The sequence below is a fragment of the Heliangelus exortis genome, chromosome 2 (assembly GCF_036169615.1).
Source record: "Heliangelus exortis chromosome 2, bHelExo1.hap1, whole genome shotgun sequence".
Taxonomy (NCBI): Eukaryota; Metazoa; Chordata; class Aves; order Apodiformes; family Trochilidae; genus Heliangelus; species Heliangelus exortis.
Window position 1 is genome coordinate 93,155,149 of NC_092423.1, and position 5,602 is coordinate 93,160,750.

General features: G+C 39.3%; 1 long non-coding RNA gene across 1 annotated transcript; it reads right to left on the reverse strand.

The window, feature by feature from the left end:
• Positions 1-3,147: 3,147 nt before the first annotated feature.
• On the reverse strand, positions 3,148-5,304 carry LOC139793019 (uncharacterized). The gene is made up of 2 exons (XR_011724464.1): positions 5,211-5,304; positions 3,148-3,315 (listed from the first exon to the last, which is right to left on the reverse strand). It is a non-coding gene; the product is annotated as an uncharacterized lncRNA (long non-coding RNA).
• Between the last annotated feature and the right edge of the window lie 298 nt (positions 5,305-5,602).

Below are 5,602 nucleotides of genomic sequence, written 5' to 3' on the forward strand. Positions count from 1 at the left end.
TTTGGTTACAACATAATTTCAACTTAGTTTCTGTTTCAATTATTTCCATTTAACATTTTGTCCTGGTTTGGGCCAGGATAGAGCTTATTTTCTGTCTTGAAACTTTGCTTTCAGCTAAAAGTCTCTTGTAAGCAGCTGCACTTGCTGAAATTAACAGCAAGTTTCTCAGTCAGTGTCTGCTTCTGGCACTTATAATGCTCAATGTTTATAGTTACAGCCAGAGACTGGTGTGCAGAGCCAGGGACACTGCTCAAGGAACATCTTATGCTCTGGAAAGAGAAATGGAGTAAAGAGGTCACACCTGCAGCCCTCCTTTATGCAGAAGTGGACAAGAAAAAATTGACTAAAATTGACCAACCGGAGTATTCCATACCATGCACATCATACTCCGTATAAATTTGAGGGATCATGAAGGCCAAACCCTCTTCATCTTCACATTCGCCTTTACCCTTTGCTCTTCCCTTCATTCCTTCTTTGCCTGTCCCTGTTTGCTTCAGCATCCTGGGAGGATTCCATCCATTCTTCTGCCTGTGGGCCTGATCCGTGCCAGCCTGAATCCGTGTGTTCCTGCCTCCAGTTCCCAACTGCTGCTGACTCCAGGAGTCCAGCCTGGACTTTCCCAGGGCTGCCCTGCAGCCTCAGTGGTGACGTGAGAGCTATTGGGGGAAAGAGGAGAGGAATGAAGTGTCATCTTTTCTGTATATTTGCATATATTTAATATTTTTTCCTTTTTTATCATTACTGTTTCATTAAAGCTGTGTACTTTGGATTCCAACCCAAAAGTCTCTCCCCCTGTTTCTCTCCTTTCCTTATCAGGGAGGGGAAGGGGATTAATAGAGATCATCTGTCATTTGGCTAATTGCTGGCCCAGCCTTAAACTGTGACAGATTGGTTTGGCTATTGGCAGTGCTGGCTGTGCGTGTGGGATATGTGAGCTTCAGACTACTTTTGTGAGAGTAGTCTGTCTCTTCCATGGCTTCTCAGATCCAAAGCCACATTTTGCAATTTTGGGATATAGTTGAAGCTGAAATGGTGGAGAAGGGTGCAAGTGGGTGCACTGGCTTCCTGCAAGAAGTGCTCTGTTGTGCAAATACAGTGAAAGATCTTTGGATTTCACATTCTTGGCAATGCATAAAGTTAAATACATATTGAGAACAGCTTCTCGGAAGAGTCTGAGTATAATTGCCTTAATCAGACACAGAGAGAACCTGTGGCTGGTGCCTGCAAAGCAGTGAGAAGTGTTAGCAATGTCACAGGGGCAAGGGCACCATTGTTACCCACCCTGGGGCACTGGGCAGTGAATGATAACCTAATGTTGGCACGGGTAGGACCCATGTGCTTCCAAACTTTGCTGGGCTCTGCATCCTGGTAAGAGCAAAGATGTGCTAGGTGGTTTTGCATATGTTGACTTTCTGGAGACCTATGCATACTTTACCTATAATAATGGGTTTAGCAAATGGGGGTCTGAGCATTAAGGTCAAAGTGTGAACAGCAGAGTCCAGCAAAAGCTTTTGATGAAACAGAGACAAATTATAGCCATGGGGGATTTGAATTGCAGACTTGCAGGTCCCGTGCCTCTGCATTCAGCAAACACTGCCTGCCTGCTGCAGAAGTGGCAGGTCCCATACGAGGGTCTGCACAGACTTTTGGGCAAAGCTGTAGGAAAGCTGTTGAGCATGGTTTCTGTGGATGCTGATGACTTCTTAAACTGATGTCCATTTTGATTTTATCTGAGGGTTTTGTCTGTACTGGGCTGAGAGAGTATGATACCTGTCCTGAGCCAGAGTGTGATTCAGCATTGGGTTGGCACAATGCTAACACATCCACGATGCTTCAGCTGCCTCAGCTGCTCCAGGGACCTCCCCAATACTGGGGTGTACAGTGAGCACATATCCTTAGTTTAATGTGCTCCCACAATACTCCATGAGGTCGTAGGCCTTCAGCATATGTATGTCTTGTGTTCTTTTTAAAACCTTTTGGTCATAAAGAAGAGAGGTTGACCTGTTAAAAAAAAACCAACACAAACCCAGGTGAGTGCATTTTAGAAAACTCGCAGGGGACAGTACAAGTGCTAAAAGCTATGAATTCATTTAATTGTCTTAACATTTTCTCCCAACTGATTAAGAATTGCATTAAGAAATACTGCAGGTTGTACATTCAGTATATAATTCAGGTCATGTAAACCAATGTGCAATTTCTCTCAAATTTTGCCATGAAACACCAATTTTGCATCTACAGTAAAAAAAAGAACTAATAGTCTTCTTCTACTTTAATGGCCACCTGACAAAGAAAGATAAATTATAATCTCTCCATAGTTACTATGTTTTCTTGTGTACATTCTTGATGATTACTGTGCCATGCAACACATTTTAATTAGCATGTTTGCAGCTGTGCCAATGCAGCTATTTCAAATTCTTTCTTCAGCTGACCTTCCAGGCAATTCTGCAGTTGGATATCTGGGGATATCCAACCATCCAGGCAGAGGTGGGGCAGCCAAGCCTGCAGCATTTTTGCCATTGACTTACTGCCTCGAAGGTGCTACCCATGGGCTTTGAAAGGCATTTCTTCAGTTCTCAGAAACTGCTAGGCCAATCCAGTTTTAAACAGCTCATTCCTATGCTTGCTACAGCCCCTTGGTCACTATGTTCATCTCAGTTATAATGGAAGATTTGTGCTGAATTTGTTTTCTGTTCATGTATAAAAAGCTTTTCAGTAATTTGGCTTTAGCCAATGCTGACATCAGCCTCTTAGGAGCTATGTGAGTTGGGTATGAGGTATAGTTTGTTGGTATACAGCATGGAAAAGAAACTACTGAAGGTCTAGCCAAGTCTGCTGGTTATCAAGAAAAGCTTGGAAACCTGTCACTCTTGTTTTGGGAGCTGCATGTAACTGTAGCTATGTAAAAAGTGAGGCATGTTGCAAACAAAAGCACTATGAAAACCTATTCCTGCTTTTTGTAAAGATCATTTTAAAATGCTAGAACATGAATAAAGAAAAATAATACTGGTCTGGTTCAGAAAAAAAAAAATAGCCAACAAAACCAAACCTGCATTTCCAGCTACCTTTCATCTATTTTTTGTTCAAAATAAAATGCCTATCACTGCAACACGGAGGTGCAGTGTGAAGCATTAGATAACCATAAAACAATTTCAAAGCAAAGACATAATTCATGGGTCTGATTTTTGAGCTAGTGATGAATACCAAAGAAAATGGAGCATCAGCAGATCTGAGGTAGCAGGCATCACTGTGTAGTCAGTTGATGTGAATCTTCCTGCTGTCAATAAACTTCAAGCAACTTTCTGCATGTCATAAATTCTAAAGAAAACATCAAAGAAAAAGAGAATTTTCAATTTCTAGGGAAGAAAGGAACTTAGAAGCTTTCTGTACTTCTATAAGAAAGCAGCTTAGCTCCACTTTTAGAGTTGCCATATGATTTTAATTGCTTTGTGCCACCTCAAAGACACCCATTCCAAGGCCAAGATATGTCATTAAGCACACTCACTGGAACCAAACAGTAAAGATTAAACAATTGAATTATACTTTCAAAAATAAATAGCCTTCACCTTGTCCACGAAGTGTTCTTATTTTAAAAACAAAGATTTGAAATATCTAATCTATTGTTTCTACTTTATTTTCTTTTCCACTCCTTGATTTTTATAAAAATTTGGTCATAAAAATGAGTTTTCCTTTCCTTTTTGTTTTACTTGCAGTGCTACTAAAATTGCAGTTCTTTTTGAGGAGATGTGCATAAATCTTCAGCTTCTGGAGTCAAGTGATTTATGCAAGATTTTTAGTTTACAGTTTTGTAGGTTCTGTAACTGTGATCAAAATCAGAGCATATCAAAATTTAATTCAGCGCCTAGGGAGAAATATAAAGACAATAAAAGGATAAAAAATGTTTTTCAAGAGGCCTGATTCACAGTTTGTGAATAGGTGGTGTTAGCATCATGGTTTGGTTGTGACAAATCAAACCCATCCCTTGATAAAAGTTATGGTTGCTAATATCCATTTTCTTAAAAGTGTAATATTTTTTCAAAGTCTTAATCTATAAATGTCCTTGAAAACATAACATTTATTCCTTATGAAGAATCTTCTTTTTTGAGTTTTCACTGAAACAGCTGAATAAGGGTTCTTAGTTGGATCATGAGGAACTCGAAGAGAGAACTTGAAGAGAGAAATAAGGCAGAAATACCTAGCAAAACACATGGATTTCTGCAGTAGATGAGGCTAGAACTAGGAGCTCTATGGACACTTTCAAAGCCTGGGGCTAAGCAGATAACAGGAGATAATGAGAGATTCTCAAACCATAGATAACAGAAAAGTTTAAAAGTGTGGGGAAATCTCACTCCTTCCAGTTCTTCATGGAAATGGTAATAGGACAAGTCAGAGCAGAAGACAAAGAGTGGGAAAACCAGTTTCTCAGGATGTGTGGAGTAGGATATTTTGAATTTACAGTGAAAAACATTCACTGTTTTCAGCACTGGTGAGTGAAGAAATCAGTAATACATGTAGCACACAAAGCTGCTGCTCATGAGGGACAAATGCTGCATATGGTGGATATATTTCCAGTAAAGCAATTATTTCTCCTTTTTGTTCACTGCTCAATTGTGGACTGGCATCAGGAGAACTAAAAAGACATAGAGGCTGACAGAATATGACAAGCGGGATAAAAAGACTCGTTCTTTACTCTTAAGTAATCTCTGTCTAATATTTGTATTTTTGTATCTCACTGCTACTGACTCCTCTCTGATGGATGTAATTTTCTGATGCTTGCTTTATAGCTGTTCAGCACTTCTATTGCTCTACCATCTGTTCTAAACAATTACAGACACTTTCATTCCCAATTTTTCTTCAAGGATGTAGAAGAGGCACTTGCCTCTGAACATTTATAATTTTCTAATATACATTTACGAATTATTTATGCAAAACAAGACAGATACAGTAGGATTTACAGATGTCTGACAAGAACTTAATTTACTTACACTTTTAAATAAAAGAGTATTGAAATCTGGCATGCATGCTGACACAGAAAACTGTTCATTTTTTGTAAGAAATCACTAAAGTCAGGCTTGAAATTAGTGGAGTTCTCAACCCAAATCCTTAAATATGCTCATAGACATTTTGCTGCATGAGAACCCTTAAATAACTTCATACTTCTATTTTTTTAATCTATAGTCAGAACAGTGCTAAATCTACAAAACACATTTTACCAAGATTTCCCATCACAAAGCTCTGTGTAAATACCAGTTAATCCAGTTACCACATTGGGAACTCTGAAATGAAAAAAGAGACTTGTTAAAGGCATCAGAGTGGATTTAAGGAGTCTGAGCTGGGCTTAAAACTAAGGAGTTTCAGTCTTTAGGCCACAGAAATAAATCCTCTTTTGACCCAAGCATTTCAAGAAAAGAGATGATGGATTCCAGTGGGTCCTCACTGCTGTCTCCTGGTAGCGTCCTTCCCAGGGTACTTGCAGAACACAATTTGTATGAGTTAAACTGTGTATACAGGTGACCTAAGACAACTTGGTAATTTTTTCAATTTTTTTTGTTGCTAGTAGTGCATGGGAGGTTGCAAGCATTCCATAAGGGTTGATGCTAAATGC